A 27973-nucleotide genomic window follows, 5' to 3' on the forward strand; every position below is an offset into this window, starting at 1 on the left:
GGCCGCTGTGACCGAACGGTTCTAGGCGCTTCAGTGCGGAACCGCACGGCTGCCACGGTCGCAGGTTGGTATCCTGCCTCGGGTATGGATGTGTGTGATGTCCTTAGGTTAGTTATGTTTAAGTAGTTCTAAGTCTAGGGGACTGATGACCTCAGATGTTAAGTCCCATAGTGCTTAGAGCCATTTGAACCATTTGAATGTCCCCCTCACAACTAAGCATATGGTTGATACATTTCTTACGTTGCTTCTGGACGAAAAGTTATTTGGGTGGTAAAAATGGTTATGATAAAAATTAAACGTTGATCATTTTTATTGTTTCCCCTGTGTACCTTACACCAGCATTTATTCGCAACGTAGAGTGTGAATCCGCGCCTCTTTCAAATTAACCACTGCCCATTTCAATTTCAATTCTTTACTTTTTACATTTTTATGAATGTTTGCGTACTTTATATCTGTTTGACCATGTCACTGGCTGATACGCTCAGTTAGGTTGATTGAGTCCAGGCATGTTACGTGACTACCATACGCTGCCGCTACTTCATTTACTCCTGTGTATGCATGCACCCCAGCACCTCGTATAAGAGATTAAGCTCCTGTCTTTTCATCATAATCATTTATCTAGTATCATGTCCAATGAACAAGCGATCAAAAAACGCTTGTGTATTGTGCCGCTGAAGTAATAAAATGCATGTTATGGATCATTTGGCTTTGTTTGTCGTTACCAATCTGCTGCAAATGTTCTTGGATGGTCTTCAAAAGTTGGTAAAGTATGTTTGACATATCCTCGACTGTCTGACACGGATTTTCTTCTACTTCCGCCCTTAATATGTGGTTGTCTAAAGAAGATGGTCGTCTCGGTCGATACAAGTCGGACACATCAGAACTACCCTATTTGAAGTTAGAAAACCATCTTTGTCATTTACGAACGTCTAATGCACTTGGATAAACATCGCAAATGTTTTTGGTAGCAACTGTTAAGTTATTACCCTTGTGAAACTCAGAAAGCAGACAATATCGGAAACATACATCTCTTGCTATTTTGGTCGTTATTTCAGACTAAATTGAAAAACAATTAGTAATTTACGAGTAAACAAGTCACTCTAACCTTGAAATGTCTTTGGCACAACTTTTAAATACACAGTGAGCTGGGTAAATAACAAACGAATATTGACAGGCGCAGAAACGACATTGGTTCAAATGGCTCTAAGAACTATGGAACTTAACATCTGAGGTCATCAGTCCCCTAGACTTAGAACTACTTAAACCTAACTAACCTAAGGACATCACACACAGCCATGCCCTTGGCAGGATTCGAACCTGCGACCGTAGCAGCAGCGCGGTTCCGGACGGAAGCGCCTAGAACCCCTCGGCCATAGCGGCCGGCAGAAACGACATTACTTATCGGTCCCTCTAATACATAAAATACACATACGCGTGTATCTTCTACTGCCTGAGCATGCTTCGGGAAACCATTGTGAGTTAGGTAAAATCTTTATTTCTTCGCACATTTTAAAACCGAACATTTTATGTAGAAAAATATTTCAGAGAATTAATTACGTAACTCTAGAGCCTAGTTCTGTACAACAAAATCGGTAAAGATATTCCCAGAGCTAGCGTATTTCATATACTTGAAGGCTTCGCAGAACGTTCTGGGTAATGACAAATTTACGCATACTGCCAGTCAAGTTCTTATTGCCACGACGTTGTCTTCGTATTTGGTGCAGATAATTTAACAACACTCCACGTGGCCTGGAATCGCTCATTCCATGATTTATTCACATCGTCAACTTACTTGACTGAAACGCCATCCAGCACGGTCCGTCACCTTATCCGTCGAACTATCGACCTTTCCTCCTTGTCATCTTTAATAAATCGAATGACGTTACTAGGAAGCCGTCACGCGTGTCTGAAATGACATTTCCACATTTCCACCGCTGTGCTACAGCTGGAACTGGTTGGAACTGGATCACAAAAGCACAGAGTCACGTGACCAAGTTATTTTGCGGCGGCTAGGCCTACAGTTTGCTCTGCAGAAAATAGGGGGGGGGGAGGACCTACCGATTAAAAACTGTACCGGTATTTTAGTTATGAATACCCGCTGTTTGTTTGGTCTAGGTTATAACAAGTGGTTTTTTTTATTTTTTATTGAACGATTGCGTTATTATAGAAAATGGGGAAAAGGATCATTGCTTTTTTAGTAACAATGCTGACAGAAACGAGCAACAAACACATGGCATAAGAATTGATACATCCTTGCTGGTATGATAATGTTCCTTCTGCCGTATGTCGTGGCTTAAGGTATACGTTACATGCAGTGTGCTATACTTGGCCCCACGTGGTCTATAGAGTAGTTTGTTGCTGTCCGTCGCCGGTCAGCCGATGTATTACAGAATGCACCAGCTCCAGTCTGGAAATGTTTTACGAAGTTACGTAGCAGTGAAGTACAATGTTTCATTTGCTTTAAAAGATTAAAGATTTTTCTGCCATTTCTGTGAAACAAACCCAGCAACAGCAAAAACTTAAAGTAGAGAATCTGCTGCATATGTCTGAATAATATGCCTTTACATGTTTGCAGACCATGAAAACGGACAAATTAATACGAAAAACACAGTTCTTCAACATCAGTTTGCACATTTTAGCACTTACTATTCGTAATGTCAAAATACTGGTATGATCTCCAACATGATTTTTAAGCAGAGCTTAAAAAATACATTCAATAGGACAATATTGGTGACTTTTCGAAGTATTCAACCATTCATCACTTTTCAAGAAAAGCAGCGAATGGTGGACACAGTAAGGTTTCTTTTATTTGCCCACTTAATTTCATATTTTCAATCTATGTACGTATCTTGAAACTGAGAGAGTTAAAATTGTTCAGTCTTTGTTCGGTATCTAGCTTTCTTACAGGAAATAATAAGAATAAAACAGAAAATCGGTTATTTCAGAAAACAGTTATTCCGAGTGGGTTTAACAGTCAGGTTAAACTGCCGTGGAAAAAACGATGTAACTAAAAACAATGTGTTTCACTGATAACCGCCATCCCTACTGCAAAGTAATAATTACTGTTCAATACGAGTAATATTTCTACTCCGATGCTTAATATCAATGACCATACATCCCAGTAGCTGCAGGACATAACTAGACTATTCATTAATTTGACTGTGTGCAGGCAACAGATAACAGATGAATGAAATGAAACGGTGGTGCAGGGTTAATTATTGTCCTGGCGGTGAAATAATGTTTTCAGTCACAACCGTATTTTTTATCGAAGCACATAGCTGTAACGTTGGCACAGTTTGTTCAAAGTTTCTCCAGGGAGTAGATTCCACCGCTGAAGCGTGTTTCAGGAAGATCTTCCAAATGTCTACCTACGTATACCATAACTTATTTCTTAGACAGAAAAAGTTTCCATGATAATCGATGAAAGTTTAAGAGTTCCAAATATTGTGACTTGAATGAATGTTCCAACAATTCCTACTTAAATCCGTTAGTTTTTCAAATATCAAAGCAATTTAAGTCCTTCTGATGAAATGTGCGTTTACTGACATTTTCAGTCCCGAATATAGTAGCATTCACTAGTAACTGTTTTACATTTTGTGAGGCAGTCACTAGTTTGCATCCCAGAAAAAACTATAAACTCACCGGCAGATAAAATTTTGCTTCGTATTGGGCGCTCAGTACCCAACCAGTGCTCTGAGTCCTGTTTAATTTCTGGTGTGCCATGGCGGACCCGCATCTTATCTGTAGTAACAGATGGGCAAATCGTTTGGCTACTTTTTAAACTGTCCAGATGTCGATGATAAATCCGATTTCGTACTTACTGTTTGTTAGCCTGCCGCACTTGCACAGAGCTTTCTCATATTCAGCTATACATGTAAAATTTACCGTACTCTTTCTCATGTAACTATAGTACAAGCTATTTCACACACCTTCAATCGTAGGATCTACTATATCATATTTTGCATTTCATTTTTTAAATCTCCGGTTACCGTTTTCAACCATTTTTCATGTTTTTCAAGTTTAATCTTGTTTGATTACAATTACTCTTAGCTCAAACATAACGAAGTATCTGGAACGTACTGGCTTTTCTCCATGCTAACATGAATGGATTCATCGGACATCGATTATGTGTAACCCAGTTCACACTTTTCTCACATGACATGCATCAAAGCAGTTAGCTCCAAACTTTACAATCGTATACAACCGTTCGATCGACGAAAGATCTGTACCCAAAGACTGGAAAGTTGCACAGGTCACACCAATATTCAAGAAAGGTAGTAGGAGTAATCCACTTAATTACAGTCCAATATCATTAACGTCGATATGAAGCAGGATTTTGGAACATATATTGTGTTCGAACATTATTAATTACCTCGAAGAAAATGGTCTATTGACACACAGTCAACATGGGTTTAAAAAACATCGTTCTTTTGAAACACAATTAGCTCTTTATTCGCATGAAGTGTTGAGTGCTATTGACAAGGAATTTCAGATCGATTCCGTATTTTTGGATTTCCGGAAGGCTTTTGACACTGTTCCACACATGCGGCTTGTAGTGAAATTGTGTGCTTATGGAATATCGTCTCAATTATGTGACTGGATTTGTGATTTCCTGTCAGAGAAGTCACAGTTCGTAATAATTGACGGAAAGTCATCAAGTAAAACAGAAGTGATTTCTTGCGTTACCCAAGGTAGTGTTATGGGCCCTTTGCTGTTCCTTATCCGTATAAACGATTTGGCGGACAGTCTGAGCAGCCGTCTTAGGTTGTTTGCAGATGACGCTGTCGTTTATCGACTAATAAAGTCATCAGAAGATCAAAACAAATTGCAAAACGATTTATAAAAGATATCTGAATGGTGCGAAAAGTGGCAGTTGACTCTAAATAACGAAAAGTGTGAGGTCATCCGCATGAGTGCTAAAAGGAATTCGTTAAATTTCGGTTATACGATAAATCAGTGAAATCTAAAGGCCGTAAATTCAACTAAATGCCTAGGAATTACAATTACAAACAACTTAAATTGGAAAGAACACACAGAAAATGTTATGGGGGAAGGCTAACCAAAGAATGCGTGTTATTGGCAGGACACTTAGAAACGTAACAGATCTACTAAAGAAACTGCCTACCCTACGCTTGTCCGTCCTCTTTTAGAATACAGCTGCGCGGTGTGGGATCCTTACCAGATAGGACTGACGGAGTACATCGAAAAAGTTCGCAGTAGGGCAGCACGTTTTGTATTATCGCGAAATATGGGAGACAGTGTCACTGAAATGATACAGGATTTGGGCTGTATATCATTAAAAGAAAGACGTTTTTCGTTGCGATGGAATCTTCTCACGAAATTCCAATCACCAACTTTCTCCTCTGAACGCGAAAATATTTTGTTGACACCGACCTACATAGGGAGAAACGATCACCACGATAAAAGAAGGGAAATCAGAGATCGTACGGAAAGATATAGGTGGTCATTCTTTCCGGGCGCTATACGAGATTGGAATAATAGAGAATTGTGAAGGTGGTTCGATGATCCCTCTGCCAGGCACTTAAATGTGATTTGCAGAGTATCGATGTAGTTGTATATGCAGTATTTCTTGATTTCATTAAAACATTTGACTTTGTATCGCACCTACACTTATTGTGGAAAGTACGGTCATAAGGGATATTAAGCAAAATTTCTTGGTAGGGAGAATGTAGGATGTTATATTGGTTGCAGAGTCATCGACGGATATAGAAGTACCTTAAGGTACATCCCATGGAAATGTGGTCGTGCCTTTGTTGCTTGTTGTATATTAATGACCTTACGGACAATATTAATAGTAACTTCAGACTTTTCGCAGATAATGCTTTATCTAAAATGAATACTGTCTTAGAAAATCTGCACAGATTTTCTGTCAGATCTTCGCAAAATTGCAAAGTGGTGCAAAAACTGGCAGCTCGCTGTAAATATTCATGAATGCAAAATTGTGCACATTACAAAACAAAACTAAAATGTAGTATCCTATGATTTCCGTATCAACGGGTCATGATTAGAATAGGTCAACAGACACATACATAGTAAACTTTGTAGGGATGTGAAATGGAATGATTACATAAGCTCTGTTACAGGTACAGCAGGTGGCTAACTTCGGATCATTGGTAGAGTACTAGGCAAATGCAACGTCCACAAAGGAGACTGCTTAAAAATCATTCGTGTAACCCATCCTTGAATATTACTCATTTGTGTCGGACCCGTTCCAAATAGGACTAACAGAGGAATTGAATGTATACAGAGAAGAGTAACACGAACGGTCACAAGTTCATTTGATCCGTGGAAGAGTGTCACGGAGGTGCTGAAGAGACTTATCTGGCAGACGCTTGAAGACAAACAATCCCGAGAATGCCTACTTACAAACTTTCAAGAACTGGCCTTCAAACATGAATCCACGAACATTTTCCATCCCACTACGTATCGCTCCCTTAGGGATTGTGAGGACAAGATTAGATTAATTACAGGCGCGCACAGAGACTTTAAACACTCAATCTTCCCGTGTTCCACACCTGAAACGGTAAAAAGCTCTAATAACTGGTACAATGGGAAGTACCCTCTGCCATGCACTTCTTAGTAGTTTACAGTAAATGGATGTCGATGTAGCTGTATAACCGCCTATTGCCTCTGCTACACCCTACACGCAGTTGCGTTATTCGAAGAGAATCAAAACTGTAAATCAGTTACTGCCTAGTTACTTTCTGGTTTAACCCACTGAAGACGTGGATCCTTACATGCGTCTGCGTGCAATGGCCATACGCAACTTCTCAGACTCAATGTCAGCTGCACGGAAATCCCTTCGGCATGTTCGCGCGGAACCTGATTGGGATTACCTGTATTCACTGATAGCAGCAATTCCAGTTAATTTTGAACCTGATTGTAATTGCTAATACGTGACGCTCACCTCCAATCCCTTTCTTAAGCTGCGTTACATCGCCACGAGTGATACACCATTCCTTGTAGACACCTGAGACAGTCCACGTTGATACGATAACAAATCGGGCATGACAATGGGAATCCTCAAGCACGATAGCTCATTTGTGCAACTCTGGCACATCCTTACTTCGACCAGTCTTACTGTATTATTTCTGTACAACCGCCTGGCACGTTCACAACTCTTCACTGACGTGGCTCGCGTCGGCGGTGGAAAGTAGAGATGGGTCGTTCGCGAACTAACGGGTCCAAAGCAACGGTTCATCAAGATGAACGGAACGAGCTAGGAACGAATTGTAAGGAACGGTCTTTCATAGTTCACTTCGATCGCGGCTTTCTACTTATAGTTCTCCGGAACGAGAAACGGTCGGTCTCGCTCGGCGGAACTCATCCTTCTTCGCGTGGCCGCTCGTCGCAGTTCCACTGCCGACTGCTCATAGTTAGTGCAGTATCGAGTTGTTGTTCGTTTCTTTCGCTGAGCACGCCAGTTCTAGATCTGTTTCAAACCTTTTTTGAACTCTGAACTTCTGGTTCTTTTCGTATTCTATTCAGCGTCCACGATCGGTAATTAAAATGTATTTTATAATTACGTAAATTAGATAAAAATTACGTGGTATATAATACATGCATATTTCCAGGTAACAAAACAGCATATCACAGATTACTTCACTATTCCGATTAACAGCAGAAGAAATACTTGTAAAAAGGCAAGATATTTTTGTTATTGCACATGCAAAGGAAGTCGGCACGGCACACACGAGTGGCCATTTTCCGTCTTTTTTTGATACAAGGTAAAAGAGCATGTTAATTGTTATGGAAGGCAGACCGACTTACAACTGAACGAAACCCGCGCTCCATAATCGGGTGTCTGGTGTCACATTTTGTCAAGAGAATATGATAACTTCTACAATATTATTTCAGTGGTACAGGGTGGCGCACGAAAAGTCGGCCCCGAGTACTAGACTGCTCATTGTCTCCCACCAACCCTCATCTATTGTTTCCAAGTTGTTGTTTGCATGAGCTTATTTGTTATTTCTTCACTGCCTAAGTGTTACATGTTTATCTATTCTGCTCGTAGCGGTCAACAAATCGTACGTAATTGGCGAGCAGCCTGTACTCGAGGCCGGTTATTCGTGCGCCACCTTATATTATTTCACTGCAATCAGCCACATAACGCTACAGTTGGCTAAACGAGAGGGTTTGCAGAATCACGAAAATTAGAAGTGTATGAGAATTCCGTTATGAATAAAAACTGTGTACTCCAGGGGGGAGCCAAGTGCCCCCTCTTGGCGCCTTCCATCTTCAGTCACCTAAGCTACTAGTTTTCAGTTTTTGATAAGAACCATATACCAAGCATAAATTAACGGTGAACGAGTAAAAATGAACTGTTCCCAAAAAAGAGTGATCACCAGTGAACTAGTTCCCAAGGATGAACGAGTTTGCCCACCCCTAGTGGAAAGTCGCATGGCCGTCTTGTACCGGTCATAACACGACACTCTTAAGTGGGTGCTATAATTACGTCGATACTGCTGCCTCTCTCAACTCCATTCAATAAGAGATAGATATAATCCAGTTATTGACGCTTTCAGCAAGCGGATAATGACGGGTACTGTGGTGAACAGTTATCGTTACGAGGTCACGAAAGGTACTATTTACTGTCGAAAACACAAAACAGCAAATACCTTGAAACATTCACAATCAGTTAATATTCTGCGTGCCGCTACACGATTTCTACCATTCGACACTGAAACTCTCAAATGTAATAACGCGGCGCGAGTAATTATAGACCAAAACAGATTAGCACCTTTAACCGAACATTTCCGGCTCGTACGTATTCTCAACCCGACTGCGTGTCTCACGCGACACAGCTCTCACTGCCGTCTGCAGACTGTTAATTGCCACCCTGCACTGGCGCTCAGCAACAACAATAAAACTTTATTCAAAATATCGCCAACGAGCAGCGATCACTTTAAAATTCTATCTGGGCGAAACCAGAGATAGATGCAACGTAGTCACTGCTATTAAGCAGTTCGATAAATTGACTCTCAAACGTTCTAAATCATAGTAAATAACTGGACATGTTAAGAAATAGGTTCCTCACACGCTCCAAAACTAAAAGTTTTCTCTTTTGAGGTGGTGACTAATATTTTCTGCAATGAGCTTATCTACAAGCTCTTGTCACCTCTCGCACTTTAGGCAATGGAGCATCATGAGTGGCAGGACTGTCACTCGTCTGCCTGTAGTCTCTATAGATGGACTGGAGCTGATTCCACTAATAATGCTCGAATGACTGCAAGAGATTCTAGATGCATGTCGTACAGATTTTAAATTTATGGTTAGCTTATGTCTAATACGGAAATATTGTAAGCCTAACGTCGTCACGAAAAATTATGCTAAATTTCAAATAAAATATTCAAACAAGTTTTACCCCGATTATCAACCAGTTTACAGGCACGATTCCCTGATAACGCAGTCTGACGCGGAAATTTTAATGACAACGGTAGTTCTTTCTCAAGCACAATGGAAATGTTATTGAAACGTTTCTGAAGGAAAGAGATTAATAAGTTTTATCCAGGAATAGGGTGTAGTAACGAATAGATGTGTAATGAGCGTCGTCTTGTCGACGAAAAGCTCGTCAAAGACAAATGTAATATATCAAATACACGAAATGGATTCGCAGTTGTGAATACGGGCAACCATCAGCTGTGTAATGGAATGACTATGGAAATTTTTGCCAGACCGGCACTCGAACCCAGATCTTCCACGTCACGCGAGCGGTCGGCTTAACCGCTTTGGCAATCCGCTTATGACTCACGGCCAGATCTAACTACCATATGTTATGCCATGCCATGCGTCACAAACTGCACTCGTACTCATTATTTAAGTCTCGTACGGGAAAGTGCTCTGTGGTATCGGCAGATAAACACGTACCTGTGTTCTTATGAAGTAAGGTGCAATGTTCTTTCGGACATGCATGTTCTTCTTAACAACACGGTCACTGCAATATCGTACAAATGTAATAGCCGTCTGCACGGTCTGAAACTAAGCGCCCAAGGTAATAACTTTCAAATCCTAAAAAACCAATGACAAAACGTATGTACAGAGACTGATCGGACCACGTTGTTGATACGAACTGCGTACATCAGTAAACTGCATCACATTGACTTAACCTGATAGCTGTAAATGTTGCGGAAGGCGGCAGAAGAGTGCATGGTGAAGTAAAGCAAGAACATTTGTTACTGGAGCAAAACCGTAAAAAAGATCAGGTACCGAGAGGAAATCCACTACTAGTGCAAACATATGGAACCACGATTTTGTAAGTTCAAAGAAAGGAAACATTTTAATGTAATGAAAAGACGAACGCAAATTGTGGTAGAAATATATTTTAATGTAAAAAAAAATTATTTACAGGATAGACAACCCCATGCGGGTGACTACAATTCTTCTTAAATACCGCAAAATAACCACCAGTGCCGACCATTGTGGCCGAGAGGTTCTAGGTGCTTCAGTCTGGAACTGCGCGACAGCTACGGTCGCAGGTTCGAATCCTGCCTCAGGCATGGATGTGTGTGATGTCTTTAGGGTAGTTAGATTTAAGTAGTTCTAAGTTATAGGGGAATGATGACCGCAGATGTTAAGTCCCATAGTGCTAGAGCCATTTGAATCACCAGTGCTGTAGTTCTTTAACAAGACAAAAAATTATACAATTAAAGCGTTTTTCCTAATTTTAGTTGAGACGGTTGAGAGGAGAGAGAGAGAGAGAGAGAGAGAGAGAGAGAGAGAGAGAGAGAGAGAGAGAGGGTGAGAGAGTGTCTGAATGCCACTGGTGTTCTCGAATGTGTCCATTACAAGTGGATATCGCCATCTGCTTGGCACACGCATCCGAACTGTTCACAAAGGAGTGCTCATTTGCGTTACAATTTGAACCAATATGCAACGTGAGAATTTACTCAGTATAAAACATGACTCAAAAGCAACACGACTTGCAAGAAAAGAAAATATTCAGCATGAAACGCGCAGATTAAGCCAAGAGTGTGCAGCTACCTCATCCAAATATAGGAACCAGCATGCTGAAACCGCAGATCTATATCACTGGGGCCCAAAAGCCGAGCCTGCTGGGAACAGCTTGTCTCCAACTGAAATTTTCAAAGCGCGCTCTTCGATTGTCCCTCACAGCCCAAAGCCACTAAGCTACACGAGAGATCCCATGCGCGGCTATACCAAAGGCAAGGCTGCATTTTTTTCCTTCAAGACTGCATTTAGACAACTAGAGCCCATCATCTAACAAATTTTGGGCTGGCCGTAGTGTATCATTGAGTCCACTTAGCCGGTACCCACGACCAGCACCCCGCAACGAAATTTGATTATGGGGCTCAGGTCGCGGGCAGGGTTGCCCATGGAGCGCCACGTTCCGATGGGGCTGCGTGGAGGTCTTTTGTCTTTTTTTTCCAAAGATACAGCTGTAATTACTTCTTGAAATTATAACAAACGAAATTTCGAAACGGAAAATTAAAAAATTTTAATTTTTAAGAAGAGAAAAAAAGAAGATAGGAAAGATTAGCGTTGAAAACCGTTGTTCCCTCAGCGGCGCTGCTCAGGGAAGTGGCCTCGGAATGTGTCCTCGAGTCGACCTCCCTGGGCAATGCGTTCCGTTGCTAGTTTATTACACGAGATAATTCGCTTCTCGGATGCCACGGGTAAATTAATTTCTCGCATAACTGTTGCAATATCTAAGTTTCGTTACTGTTTTATATATGTTGATTAGCTACATTACTTGTTTTACAGTTTTCTACACTACTGGCCATTAAAATTGCTACACCACGAAGATGACGTGCTACAGACGCGAAATTTAACCGACAGGAATAAGATCCTGTGATATGAAAATGGTTAGCTTTTCACAGCATTCACACAAGGTTGAAGCCGGTGGCGACACCTACAACGTGCTGACATGAGGAACGATTCCAACAGATTTCTCATACACAAACAGCAGTTGACCGGCGTTGCCTGGTGAAACGTTGTTGTGGTGCTTCGTGTAAGGAGGAGAAATGCGTACCATCACGTTTCCGGCTTTGATAATGGTCGGATTGTAGCCTATCGCGATTGAGGTTTATCGCATCGCGACATTGCTTCTCGCGTTGGTCGAGATCCAATGACTGTTAGCAGAATATGGAATAGGTGGGTTCAGGAGGGTAATACGGAACGCCGAGCTGGATCCCAACGGCCTCGTATCACTAACAGTCGAGATGACAGGCATCTTATGCGCATGGCTGTAACGGATCGTGCAGCCACGTCTCGATCCCTGAGTGAACAGATGGGGACGTTTGCAAGACAACAACCATCTGCACGAACAGTTCGACGACGTATGCAGCAGCACAGACTATCAGCTCGGAGACCACGGCTGCGGTTACCCTTGACGCTGCATCACAGACAGGAGCGCCTGTGATGGTGTACTCAACGACGAACCTAGTACACGAATGGCAAAACGTTCTTCTGAACACCGCTGCCATCAGTCGTGTATAGTGGCTACATTTCTCCCAAGTTCAAATGGTTCAGATGGCTCGAAGCACTATGTGACTTAACATCTGAGGTCATCAGTCCCCTAGACTTAGAACTACGTAAACCTGACTAACCTAAGGACATCACACACATCCATACCCGAGGCAGGATTCGAACCTGCGACCGTAGCAGCAGCGCGGTTCCGGACTGAAGTGCCTAGAACCTCTCGGCCACAGCGGCCAGCCTTCTGCCAAATCTTTCTGCGGTATCGCAGAGGGAACATCCAGTTTCTCGTAGCGTTGTTACACGACCTCGTTCAAACTCAGTGATGTATTGATAATGGCGTCTTTGTCGCCTTAAGAGCATTCTTGACTAACATCAACTTAGCACGTCCAATCTCAAAGGTAACTAACGCTTAGTACAAACCTGATTTGCATTCTCGTAGTGGCGCTTTTAGCGCCATTCTTATGTGACTGGCGCGAAATTTGAACATATTGTTCAGATGTAGAAATACGGCTACCGTATTTCTTTTATGTCGCACAACTCCATCTTGGTGTTGCGACTTTTTCCGTCAGTGTATCATGGATGGTCACCGATAAAGCCTCATCTTGAGCGCTGTAAGGAAAAATTCTTCATCTTCACGATTACTGCGGTGAACTGATCTGTGTCGCAGTCACAGAAACAGAAGTTGATTTCTCACAAATACGCAAGTACCGTGGAAGTAGGGCTGTGGCAGTTACGGGCAGGTGAGAAAGGATAGCGGCTAAAAGCTAGACGCCGCGGCTACACGTTCGATTGCCAATAACGCGTCGCGGTTATTTGCGGCTGCTGGCGCTCGCCAATGCAGATGGATCCCTGGGTCATCGTTCGCGTGATCGCACGCGGCTACACAAAAATTAACTCGGTGCGGGTCGATATGTCACGCTCCGTCAGGCGCCTCGACAACTCCTGAGCTAGGCGTACGATGGGAAACGTAATTTCCGACGCCTGAGTGCCCGGAATTTATTCCACGCCACTGATTCATTCGCAACCGACGGCGCAGATGCTTGTTCCCTGTTGCGCAGTCTACGAGTAACTCCACAAAGTGCCGTGACTTTGGACGCTGACCGGTTTCAACAGTCTCATGCTGCCATCATCTGTTCCTATGGGAAAGCATGAAGGTAATAAGCTCGCGTGTGGGGGAGAGGAAGGGGGAAGGGAGATTCATATCACGGATTACATAAAATATGCGAAGTTTCACTTACCTTATGGAACTTATAAAATTGTAATGTTACATTACGTGAAGTCAAAGTATAAAAGCGACTCCCAGCTAATGAATGTCCTGATAAAAATTTGGTTGATAAAATGCACATAGGTTATAAAATCAATGCATGTTGATTGCAAAGATGACCCATGACTCAAAACTTGCCGCACATCTCTACGCTGCCAGTGGTGTGTTAACATAGAGGCGGCAGACCCTCTGCGAAGTTACCTACCTCGCCGCTGGATGGAGAGTGTAGTACATGCTAAACGATCACACGCTATCGTTACAACCAATGAATAGCGGTGCACCAGAAAGAAAGGTGTTTTTTTAAAAACTGCCCGATATAACAATTAGAAATTCTACCTGTGCATAAGTATAACGTTATCATGGGCTTGTGCTCCATATAAAATCTAGATTATTTACATACTGTGTGCTTATTGCCAGTGCGAAATTTTTTTTATTACTACTTTTTGTCACTGTCGGTAAGCACACAATATGTAATCAGTATAGATTTTCTATGCAGCGTAAATCATTGGTCATTTTTTATGTATGGCCAGATGGCATTCCTAATTTTTATATCGGGCACTTTGAAAGATCAAACTTACTTTCTGGTGCACCGCTATTCATTGCTTGTAACCGCAGCATGTGATCGTTTAGCATATACTACATACGCCATGTCGTCAGATCTGCCACAGGTGGCTTATCCTCCTATACAGAGACGGAAGACTCCGATCTCCTCACTCTGTCATGAGGTGTAGACGTCCACCACCTTGTAGCCTGCCCGTGGCTTCACCGTTCTTCAACCACTTGCCATAAATGCTCACGACAGCGGCACACGAACAGCACGAGCCTTTCAGACATTCTCATTCCCATCCGCCAGTCTATAATAACCTGCTTCTTGTCAAAGTCGCTTATATCAGAAGATTCCTTTTTCGTTACAATGTATTCCACGTCTTACACAGCTGTTAACAAAAAATTTTAAGTCGTCAGAGCTCGCAGAGGCGTTCGACATGGCAGTCGAGCGCAGGGTCGGCAAGACAGGCGGTTCTGTCTGGGTCAGGTTCTGGGTGTCCCGTACACTGACACACAGTCTCCGGGGTCTTGCAATCACTGCTCTACACGTGCTGCCATGTCAACAGTGTTCCGTCATAAGTTAGACTAGGGGTAATTTTAAGCAAGGTTGAAGAGTCCAGATCTAAACGATTCAATACTGGTGTCGATAAATGCGATCAGAATATCGCCAGATTTCTGAAACCTTTGTAGGTAATAGTGTTTCCTATTATTAATTTAAAGACGATTTTTGTAGTATTTGTAAGTAACAGTGTTCTCCTACTGTTAATTTAACGATGGTAACAGGGCCTGTGGTTAAAATTACTTGAATCAATACCGTTTTAGTATAGTTTTCTAATGCCATTACAACGTAATGTCGACTTGTAGCTCGTTCTCTCGCATGTATACGCATAGCACACAAGTTCTTGGCTTCATTGATGGACTAGTGCATCACTGAAGTTAAAAGTGAAGTATCAGGAACTTGGAAAACTTTCCCTAGAAGCACACAAGAATGTAATTCATGATCTATATTTAAGGACACAATGAATTCAATACAAATGGTCTTCGTTCACCTTCACAAACAAGTAACAAACTCTGTAACTGACTCCGAACAGGAGCCGCGCGGGGTAGCCGCTCGGTATGGCGGTCTGAGGCGTCTTGTCATTGTCCGCTCCTCTCCCCCCCCCCCCCACCTCCCGCCCCAGTCGGTGGTTCGAGTTCGCCCCAGTCGGTGGTTCCCTTGGGCATGGGTGGGTGTGTCGTCCTTAGTTAGCGTAAGTTAGATTAAGTAGTGTGTAAGCTTAGGGACCGATGACCTACGCAGTTTGGTCCCATAAGGCCTTACTACAAATTTCCATATTTTTTTTCCGAACAGGAAACTAAGTTCGTGTCTAAACGCTAGTACTTGGAATAGAAGTCCTGATTGAGGAAACAACACAACGAACGCTTCTACAGACAGAGTTCGTTCTCCACTAGTTTGGCTACCAAATGTTTATGTAATCGCTCTCCTCCGGGGAGAGCTCATAGGAACAGACTAACACGTAAGTTACGATCTGTGCACGTTCATAGTTTCTGCAGTCTTGGCAAATGAGTATTACAGGCCCGTGAGCACATTGCCGAGATCCCTTGGCCGCGTGTGGTCGAGGCGGGGCTGGATCCGGAGCAGACTTCTTTTCTTGCCTGACTGCGTCGTAAATGACGTGATCAGCGCGGGCGCGGTCTAAATACACGCACGGCGGACTCACATTTCTTCCTCAATGGCTGCACGTGACATTGGCGGATGCAGGGAAAGGGTCATGACAGGAGCGACCCCTATTGCTGATTTACACTCCGTCTGTGCTTTGGTACCGTGTAGGCGAAGGCGCTCTGCAGGTCGCGCTGCAAAAGGCGGAGCTGGACCGTAGTGCAGTCGCAGGGGCTGTGCTGGCAACCAACCCGACAACGGTGAGTTGCAGTGTGGCGTCGGCGCCTGATGGTTTTTGCGACACGCCAAAAAGTGTCTGCGCTTTGCATATAAATATTTAAAAAGAGCTACAAGTTACAGAATAAAAGTAAGTACACCTAACCAACTACCCTAACATGCAACTCGGAAGATCTGGTAGCTGAACACACTATTACTTCGAACAGAAAAGCTGAAGTGTTTAAAAGGCAACAGACAAAAATTTTTGTCGACGAAGATACACTATGTGATCAAAAGTTTCCGGACACCACCAAAAACATACGTTTTCCATATTAGGTCCATTGTGCTGCCACCTACTGCCAGATACTCCATATCAGCGACCTCAGTAGTCATTAGCCTTCGTGAGAGAACAGAATGGGGCGCTCTGTTGAACTCAAGGACTTCGAACGTGGTCAGGTGATTGGGTGTCACTTGTGTCATACTTCTGTACACGAGATTTCCACACTAATAAACATCCCTAGGTCCACTGTTTCCAATGTGATAGTGAAGTGGAAATGTGAAGGGACACGTACACCACAAAAGCGAACAGGCCGTCCCCGTCTGTTGACTGATGGAGACCGTCTACAGTTGAAGAGGGTCGTAATGTGTAATATGCAGACTGCCATCCAAACCATCACACAGGAATTCCAAACTGCATCAGGGTCCACTGCAAGTACTATGACAGTTAGGTGGGAGGTGAGAAAACTTCCATTTCGCGGTCGAGCGGCTGATCATAAGCCACGCATCAAACTCGTAAATGTCAAACGACGCCTCGCTTGGTGTAAGGAGCGGAAACATTGGACAATTGAACTGTGGAAAGACGTTGTGTGGAGTGACGAATCACGGTACACAATGTGGCGATCCGATGGTAGAGTGTGGGTATGGCGAATGCCCGGTTAACTTCATCTGCCATCGCGTGTAGTGCCAACAGTAAAACTCGGAGGCGGTGGTGTTATGGTGTGGTCATGTTTTTCATGGAGGGGGCTTGCACCCCTTGTTTTTTTACGTGGCACTGTCAGGGCAGAGGCCTACATTGATGTTTTAGCACCTTCTTGCTTCCCACTGATGAACAATTTGGGGATGGCGATTGCATCTATCAACCGCTCGAGCACCTGTTCATAACGCACGTCCTGTGGCGGAGTGGATACACGACAATAACAACCCTGTTATGGATTGGCCTGCACAGAGTCTTGACCTGAATCCTATAGAACACCTTTGGGATGTTTTGGAACACCGATTTCGTGATAGACCTCACCGACCGACATCGATTCCTCTCCTCAGTGCAGCACTCCGTGAATAATTCCACAAGAAACCTTCGAGCACCTGATTAACGTATGTCTGCGAGAGTGGATGCTGTCATGAAGGCTAAGATGGGCCAACACCATACTGAAATCCAGCATTACCGGTGGTGGGCGCCACGAACTTGTAAGTCATTTTCTGCCGGCTGTGTGGATACTTTTGATCACATAGTGTATAATTGTATTATGCCAACTGAAGACTGCTGGTGACCTGAAACGCCTTCTTTGCCTGTACAAGCTTGTATAAAAAGTGATTTGTTGTATTTCTTCCAGTAATTATTGTCCTTTTGTTTTTAAAGTCAGTGTCGTATACATTAATTTTTCTTATGGTTATTCGCACATAACTCGCTGTGTCTGTCTTATGCCGGTGCCAGAGCAGGTGGGAGCGCTGGAAACACAGGTGTTGATAAAAATATGGAAACACCAGAAACCAGCACATCACTGTTCCTATACGTTGTAGGCCAGACGTTGCCATTCAAAACCACTTCCAGTCATCTCGGAATCGATAAATAAGAGTCTGTACAGTTTTCAAGGACATCATATGTCATTCTTCCCGCAAAATAGATGATAGATGTGGTTAGCGATCACGCATCCTTTCCTCCAAAGTAAACCGCAAATGCTCAATAATATTGCGAACTGGTGGCTGTGCCGGCCAGAGGAGGTAAGACAATTCATCTTCGTGCTCACAAAAACAGTCGACGATGCGAGCTGTGTAAATAGTGACCCCGTCTCCGTGGAACATAGCACCATAGTTGGGGAACAAACATCGTACCATGGGATTGAGATGATGTCCGCCCCCGGTAGCTGAGTAGTCAGCGCAACAGGCTGTCAATCCTAAGCGCCCGGGTACGATTCCCGGCTGGGTCGGAGATTTTCCCCGCTCAGGGACTGGGTGTTGTGTTGTCCTAATCATCATTTCATCCCCATCGACGCGCAAGTCACCGAAGTGGCGTCAAATCGGAAGACTTGCACCAGGCGAGCGGCCTACCCGACGGGAGGCCCTCGTCACACGACATAAAATATATTGAGATGATCAGCCAGAATGATCACGCAATCAATGGCAGTAATGCGACTTACTGCGTAGCCACGGAGCCCACAGAATACCATGACATGTTTGCGCGAATCATCACCGATATTCCGCCACGTTTCACGCTTGGAACGTAAACGCGGCCAGAAATCGGACAAAATGTGATTCATCCGACCAAATGACATCTTCCATTGTTCTATAGTCCAGGTGTTATTGCTTTGGCACCACGTTTTCCTGTTACGGGCGTTTACATTACTGAAGACTGGTTTTTGAATTCGCGAGTGCGATATTCAGTTCTGCATTTACTTTAGCAGCTGCCGTCCTATTAATTTTCGTCACATTCCTCTTCAGTGCCCGTCTGCCACGTTCACTCAGTACACACTTTCTTCCAAAAAAATGGTTCAAATGGCTCTGAGCACTATGGGACTTAACATCTGAGGTCATCAGTCCCTTAGAACTTAGAACTACTTAAACCTAACTTACCTAAGGACATCACACACATCCATGCCCGAGGCAGGATTCGAACCTGCGACTGTAGCAGTCGCACACTTCCTTCCACATCGTTTCTTAGCGGACGATGTTGTTTCCGCTTTCCCCGTATGCGGTAGACATCTTCGATAGGATTCCTCTTGAAACACTTCGCCTCCCTAGGTTACGGAAGCACACACCTTACGGGAGCCAACAAATCCTCACGTTCGAATGCACTTAGCCCCGACATAATGGCCTCACAACTACAGAGAACGCTGTCCTGACCGTGACTAACACTTGCAATATATTGAGGGCGTTTCAAAGGTACCGTTCGCGGTCAAATACAACAGCACAAGCCGCAGGCTTGGCTAGCATCTGCATTTACGTTCAAGCATGCATTTCTCGCTGTGCTTCCATATTTTTGTCCACGTCTGTACACAGAAACATGATGTTTCAGATGTAAAATGTTACTTATATTCTCCAGTTCGGAATACAATGGGGCGCGCCATGGGGACGCTGAACAACCACATGCCAGGATGGCCGTGGCAGTCGATCAGTGACCACCTGGTAAACTAGATTAACTGTACTTTGATTATAATTTATGACAAACACTTTCTTGAAAATAAATGCTATCTTGTACGCCAGAGAGATCCTTCAGATGAATTTACTGACAGTCGGGGAAGATCATAAACAAGGGAAAGTCAATAGCATTCGTGTACGTTGTTGGCATCTCTGCGGTAGCAGCACTGAAATACAGAAAAAGCATTAGGGTACGACATTCGGCCTGCAGAATTACTGATAGGCCCATTTCTGTTGCTCAGATAAAATAAATAATGGTGAAGGTGGAACCGCTGGTCTTGTTGAGGAAACATTTCAACACACCCGGTTAAATCAGGAAACAGAAACAAAAGCTCCGCTTTACGACTGCCACGCATCCGGCGTGCCAGATGCTGCCATGGGCCATCGATTATACTGCAGCTGTCTCCAGGAGCGCCATCAGAGCAACGTGTGCTCATTGAGATGTGTATCCATTTGCATCCTATCAGTGCCATCCAGTTTATCCAGTTCTGAGACAAAATCGACCTGCCTGCGAAGTAATTATGGTAAATCATATACGCAGGTTCCATTTTTTAATGCAACTGTTGTAAATACAATAAGACTGATTAATAGCCCTTAGTCTGAAATCCACTCTTCGCTAAGATGCTGATGGGATGAGAACAATATGACAACGCCATGATATGACACTCCATTAAAGCAGGCATCTAATTTATGTCTTAATATAATTAACAATTATGTATTTCGTTTTGAAACTGTAGCTGGAGTTTCACTGTTAGTTGGGGAATTAGAATGAAAAATAATATGTTTCTTTTAGGAGGAACGCTGTGTCTTTCGGAGGCCCTCAAACAATTTCTTGCTACTGCGTAAAATCAGTGGATACCCACGACACGTCCCATAGCTAATTCAGAAGTAGTAGACGAAGAAATTCCACTCGTAACGTTCTAATTGCAAAATATTTTAGTAATACCAGACATCGAAAACTTTAACCTGTAGTGCATTAATAACTAATTCTTAAAAGTAGGTAACAGTTTTTTTTAGTTGCGATCGTGTAAGATATCACTATTTACGTATTAACAGTATTCAACAGCGCTCTACGCTCGGGATTTTTAAGATTATGAGTGATCTTGTGGTTTCTTTTCAACGATTCATGAAGTTAAATGTTCCTTCACCTCGAGTAGAAACACAATTTTTTTAGTTTAAAATGTGTTTGTCCACACTGGTGTCTTATAGGTAGTATTTCTGCAATGAGTACACTAGCACTCAAGAGCTATTTAGGAATATCTCCAAAGCATCTACCTATGTCTGTCGTAACATCTTCTCTGGACTTATTCTGAATAAAAATTTCTTTAGATTGAAACATGTGGAATTCAGAGGAAAGATTACTGTTCTGATTTGCGTCCTAGACGTCTTCTCTCACATTTATGCGTGAAGTTAGTCCAACAAAATTGCTTATTACTATCTAGTTGTTTTACCCTTTTTAAGGTAGTCAATAGCGAAAATCTGTTCATATTCCACAAAACTGTATTCGGTTTCCGACACGGAACTGTTTTAAAAGCGAAATTTTGTCGTCCCAAAATGTTCAGGGAGTCAGTAAAGTCGACAGATTTAATTTATTACGACCGAGGGCAGATTAAGAGCTGTCTCTGCAGTATGCCTTTCAAGACGTTGTGCAAAAAATGACCGCTGCGTGCTGCCTCCACTAAGAAAATTATCTTCACTGTCTCTGACACCGAAACTCGAAACCTTATTAACTCCTGTAGTACTGTATCTTGGGGCAATTACGTGAACTTGCCAAGATTATTCCATGCCAAGAATAGTGTGGTCAGACTGATATGCACTGTCAGTTCGTGAACCTCGTTGTTCATTTGTTTCAGGAACATAGTTCTGCCATCCGTGCACATACACTCGAACATGGAATTTGTTGTTAACAATATTGCGCCATTCTGAAGAAACAGAAGCATTCGTTCAGTGAACGCTTGACGGGAAAACGATTTTCACTTGGATAACTCTTCCGTGAGTACTGTGCAGAAGGTTTCATTTTCAGTAGGTTTCCAGTATAATTGAAAAAGAAATTGAAAAAATTTCTCTTTAATGTGTTACTTATTCTTATACTCTCACAAATTTGTTTTCGTGTTTCGTTATTTTTAGTTCGTTTGCTAGTAAATGTTCTAATTAGCATTCCGTAAACTATGTACTGACTCGATCCATGACCAAGGAGCAATGACTCATGGTCTCGTGGAATCTGATAAATAAAATAAAAATCTCAGTCAGGTGGCACACCGAACTGTTTCATTTGCTGTGGTGACCGCTGCGTTTTTTCTCAAACACATTCATTTACCCACGAATGTACCCGTAGAGGAACTCTGTAATCAAAGCCGGTGTGTCCATTCTACTTTATACGCCTTTTCATTGTTTTCCCCAGGTATCTGCGTTACATAATTGATTCCAGCTGTCAGTCATTAACCGTGTATTCAAAGACTACTACATATATAATTTTCGTGGAGTACACATCTTAACATGTCTCGACATAAGCAGCCTGTGGCTAACAGTTACACGAGACATATTTTTCACGAAAAGAAGCACAGCTAATACTATACGCGCAATCATTAACATATATTTTATATCACAATAAAATTTATTGACGTCTGTTGTACTGCTTTTGCCCACATCTTGACTATATCAAAATGTTTAGTTTAATAATTAATTTCCTGCAACAGGTCACTCGCTGATAACTTCTTCAGCGCTGTAGGAGCAATTCACAATGTCACTTGTCGACGGGAGTTGGCATTAACCTTTTGGCATAGCATAAAACTAATTATCACCAGCTGACAAACAACAGACGATTGATTATTAATGTTAATATCAGTATGGTATCAGTAACTCCCAGCACGAGATTGAGACCATGGTCCATTTCGCTGGCTCCACAAATTTATCCAGGATATTAGAATTTCTAGAGAGTCGGGAAGTTAAAAAGTGTGACAGATTACACATGCTGCTCGCCGCGCTAGGCCAGTGCGATTAATGGACTACTCCCGAGCAACCGAGTGTAAGATCGCCATCCCGCTTGGCTGGTCGTCGGTCGATTTCCCGCTTACCTTGTTACTCCGCTACCACTTCCTGACGTGCAGCTGACAGGATACAAATTACTTTTTCGCCACAGGTTTGCTTCGAGTATCGATGTTATGTGGAAAAATACATGGTATTTTCGGCCCAGTTCTCACATAGCAAAAAGCAGCTGTATAATGAACCCAAACTCTACACCCCCAAACAGTGTTCGGACGTATCATTCGCGTCTGATACAACGCGATACTATCATTTCTTTTATCTTGAGAGATATTAGATCCCCTTGTCCATGCAGCAAACAGTGGAAGCTCGACCGCTACATGTATTATCACATATTATTTCTCGGAAGCTCTTTGATAATAAATTTCTGCAGAAGTTACGCTTTTTAATTATGTGAGGTCATTAAATAAAATCTGCGAAAAGGCGTACGTTGGCAGTAGCCACATTTCACTACCTCCATCGCCTGACCTGTCCAATCAGTGCGGTCTAGTTTTTAATTTTCTCCTCCAGTGGCTGAGTACGTATATTAAGACTAAAATAAAGTAATACACACGTGTAAATTGTCTAAAAATGTGTACATGCCATAACAGAAGGTAAACATGCAAAATGACAGCTATTCAGCATAAATTATATTCACTTTAAATCAAAGACTTTTCAATTATAGCATTTGAATCAATTTCCGTAACCTTAAGTTGTTATATATATATACAGGGTGTTTCAAAAATGACCGGTATATTTGAAACGGCAATAAAAACTAAACGAGCAGCGATAGAAGTACACCGTTTGCTGCAATATGCTTGGGACAACAGTACATTTTCAGGCGGACAAACTTTCGAAATGACAGTAGTTACAATTTTCAACAACAGATGGCGCTGCAAGTGATGTGAAAGATATAGAAGACAACGCAGTCTGTGGGTGCGCCATTCTGTACGTCGTCTTTCTGCTGTAAGCGTGTGCTGTTCACAACGTGCAAGTGTGCTGTGGACAACATGGTTTATTCCTTAGAACAGAGGATTTTTCTGGTGTTGGAATTCCACCGCCTAGAACACAGTGTTGTTGCAACAAGACGAAGTTTTCAACGGAGGTTTAATATAACCAAAGGACCGAAAAGCGATACAATAAAGGATCTGTTTGAAAAATTTCAACGGACTGGGAACGTGACGGATGAACGTGCTGGAAAGGTAGGGCGACCGCGTACGGTAACCACAGAGGGCAACGCGCAGCTAGTGCAGCAGGTGATCCAACAGCGGCCTCGGGTTTACGTTCGCCGTGTTGCAGCTGCGGTCCAAATGACTCCAACGTCCACGTATCGTCTCATGCGCCAGAGTTTACACCTCTATCCATACAAAATTCAAACGCGGCAACCCCTCAGCGCCGCTACCATTGCTGCACGAGAGACATTCGCTAACGATATAGTGCACAGGATTGATGACGGTGATATGCATGTGGGCAGCATTTGGTTTACTGACGAAGCTTATTTTTACCTGGACGGCTTCGTCAATAAACAGAACTGGCGCATATGGGGAACCGAAAAGCCCCATGTTGCAGTCCCATCGTCCCTGCATCCTCAAAAAGTACTGGTCTGGGCCGCCATTTCTTCCAAAGGAACCATTGGCCCATTTTTCAGATCCGAAACGATTACTGCATCACGCTGTCTGGACATTCTTCGTGAATTTGTGGTGGTACAAACTGCCTCAGACGACACTGCGAACACCTCGTGGTTTATGCAAGATGGTGCCCGGCCACATCGCACGGCCGACGTCTTTAATTTCCTGAATGAATATTTCGATGATCGTGTGATTGCTTTGGGCTATCCGAAACATACAGGAGGCGGCGTGGATTGGCCTCCCTATTCGCCAGACATGAACCCCTGTGACTTCTTTCTGTGGGGACACTTGAAAGACCAGCTGTACCGCCAGAATCCAGAAACAATTGAACAGCTGAAGCAGTACATCTCATCTGCATGTGAAGCCATTCCGCCAGACACGTTGTCAAAGGTTTCGGGTAATTTCATTCAGAGACTACGCCATATTATTGCTACGCATGGTGCATATGTGGAAAATATCGTACTATAGAGTTTCCCAGACCGCAGTGCCATCTGTTGTTGACAATTGTAACTACTGTAATTTCGAAAGTTTGTCTGCCTGAAAATGTACTGTTGTTCCAAGCATATTGCAACAAACGGTGTATTTCTATCGCTGCTCGTTTAGTTTTTATTACCGTTTCAAATGTACCGGTCATTTTTGAAACACCCTGTATATATATATACACTCCTGGAAATGGAAAAAAGAACACATTGACACCGGTGTGTCAGACCCACCATACTTGCTCCGGACACTGCGAGAGGGCTGTACAAGCAATGATCACACGCACGGCACAGCGGACACACCAGGAACCGCGGTGTTGGCCGTCGAATGGCGCTAGCTGCGCAGCATTTGTGCACCGCCGCCGTCAGTGTCAGCCAGTTTGCCGTGGCATACGGAGCTCCATCGCAGTCGTAACACTGGTAGCATGCCGCGACAGCGTGGACGTGAACCGTATGTGCAGTTGACGGACTTTGAGCGAGGGCGTATAGTGGGCATGCGGGAGGCCGGGTGGACGTACCGCCGAATTGCTCAACACGTGGGGCGTGAGGTCTCCACAGTACATCGATGTTGTCGCCAGTGGTCGGCGGAAGGTGCACGTGCCCGTCGACCTGGGACCGGACCGCAGCGACGCACGGATGCACGCCAAGACCGTAGGATCCTACGCAGTGCCGTAGGGGACCGCACCGCCACTTCCCAGCAAATTAGGGACACTGTTGCTACTGGGGTATCGGCGAGGACCATTCGCAACCGTCTCCATGAAGCTGGGCTACGGTCCCGCACACCGTTAGGCCGTCTTCCGCTCACGCCCCAACATCGTGCAGCCCGCCTCCAGTGGTGTCGCGACAGGCGTGAATGGAGGGACGAATGGAGACGTGTCGTCTTCAGCGATGAGAGTCGCTTCTGCCTTGGTGCCAATGATGGTCGTATGCGTGTTTGGCGCCGTGCAGGTGAGCGCCACAATCAGGACTGCATACGACCGAGGCACACAGGGCCAACACCCGGCATCATGGTGTGGGGAGCGATCTCCTACACTGGCCGTACACCACTGGTGATCGTCGAGGGGACACTGAATAGTGCACGGTACATCCAAACCGTCATCGAACCCATCGTTCTACCATTCCTAGACCGGCAAGGGAACTTGCTTGTTCCAACAGGACAATGCACGTCCGCATGTATCCCGTGCCACCCAACGTGCTCTAGAAGGTGTTAGTCAACTACCCTGGCCAGCAAGATCTCCGGATCTGTCCCCCATTGAGCATGTTTGGGACTGGATGAAGCGTCGTCTCACGCGGTCTGCACGTCCAGCACGAACGCTGGTCCAACTGAGGCGCCAGGTGGAAATGGCATGGCAAGCCGTTCCACAGGACTACATCCAGCATCTCTACGATCGTCTCCATGGGAGAATAGCAGCCTGCATTGCTGCGAAAGGTGGATATACACTGTACTAGTGCCGACATAGTGCATGCTCTGTTGCCTGTGTCTATGTGCCTGTGGTTCTGTCAGTGTGATCATGTGATGTATCTGACCCCAGGAATGTGTCAATAAAGTTTCCCCTTCCTGGGACAATGAATTCACGGTGTTCTTATTTCAATTTCCAGGAGTGTATATAATGTTACATGTTTCCTTTGCGTTAATGTACGATGATAGATAGCTAAATTTAGGAAATAAATTTCAAATTGGTACCGTTCTCATATTTTAATCTGTCCTGATACACTGACTGTTACTGGATGAAATCTCGATACATACTTGAGTTACATAACTTATTTTAAGAAATAAGTTACAAGCATACACAATGGAAAGCAATAAAAATATTTATCGACAGATAGGCAGATAGGCTTACGTTAATGTGGGAAATAGTCATCCTGGGTAAGGAAATGAGAACTGAAATCGCCATAATACTTCTTAATCTTGTTAAATGTCGGTTATGAACATTATGTAAAAGTTCTGAAATGACTTCATCATTAAGTTCTGTTTTGTTTTGTAGATTATGGACAACGTTCAGAGGTAGTATTAGTAATACGTTATGAGTACGTTGAATTGTTCTGAATTAATTTCATACATGATATGGATTAAGCTTTTTGCATACAACTTAAGAATTACATAATTATAACTTTTTTTATTTACACATTTATTTCCCCTGACAAAATAAGGACCTGCCGGTCACTTCTTATATTTTGACACTTTTTGTAAATTAACATTAAAATTTATGTACTCCACGAGCGTTGCAATAGTAATAATAATGATAATATCTATATTATTATTTTTTATTATTCAGTATTTCATTAAGGTCAGTCAAATTAACTTCACGTTAAGCAATTTCATCATCAGGATTTTGTGTATTGTAAATAATGACGTCCAACACAAATGTATGGCAACAATTCAGAAGAAATCAAATCTGAAGAAGTTGTTTGGTCCGGAGTCGATAAATAATAGGGCAAGTTTAGTAGATGAAATCTAGAAAAGAAAGCAGAAGAAAGGGATGATGAAACTATTGATAGTGTCGACAATGTGGCAGAAATACTGGCTTGCTGTCGGGCAGAACAAAAACAGCTGGGATATGGCTCGAGGAAGGATATCCCGATGAAATCAGATAAAGCGTTACAGCCTTCTTAATGCAGAGAGGAATTGGATAAGATGGAGGTTACTGGTAAATTGTCCCAGAGATTTAGTGTTACGCGTAGGTGCAGCTACGTCACTGGGCGTAACAGACCTTACAGTTAGAGATTGGTGATGGATATTTAATATGTGGTTGTAGATGTTGAACTCAGTAGCGACTAAGAAACCGACGAAATACACAGAGTACGTGAAAATCAAGTCACCCTTCCGATTGTATCCACCCTGAGTGTAGGAAGGCCTGACACGATCAAATATGTGAATGTTACACACATCTTACACAACCATTCGAGGCTAGCTCGAGTCGCCAGCTCATTTCACTGTTTGTGCCGTGTTAATCGACACAACAGTATTAGAGATTCGGCTGGACATAAGAATGACTAAATTTTCTTTTTGAGGAAATATTTTTTTACAAATTTTTCGATTTCGTACAGTCAAGACAGTTTGATCAACCTAATTTAAGTACTCCTCCAAAGTTATGCCGAGATCTTTTACTTTGTGTTTGATACGGTACGTAGATACCATCAAGAAGTACAGGACGAAATTTCTCACGAAAATGTTCACTGATACGGCAGTACATGTTTCCAGTGACGACGTCTCTGACCTACAGATGACTAGTCGATATTTGTTTTAACTTATTTGTTTGTCGATCCAAATATGACACACTTTGAGATG

The 27973-nt window shown here is 43.2% G+C and overlaps 1 protein-coding gene across 1 annotated transcript in view; it reads left to right on the forward strand.

The window, feature by feature from the left end:
• The window catches only part of LOC126183925 (GTPase-activating Rap/Ran-GAP domain-like protein 3), a 662070-nt gene that overhangs the window by 308931 nt on the left and 325166 nt on the right, over positions 1-27973 (forward strand). The gene's annotated exons all lie outside the window — the stretch shown is intronic.

The sequence above is a fragment of the Schistocerca cancellata genome, chromosome 4 (assembly GCF_023864275.1).
Source record: "Schistocerca cancellata isolate TAMUIC-IGC-003103 chromosome 4, iqSchCanc2.1, whole genome shotgun sequence".
Taxonomy (NCBI): domain Eukaryota; kingdom Metazoa; phylum Arthropoda; class Insecta; order Orthoptera; family Acrididae; genus Schistocerca; species Schistocerca cancellata.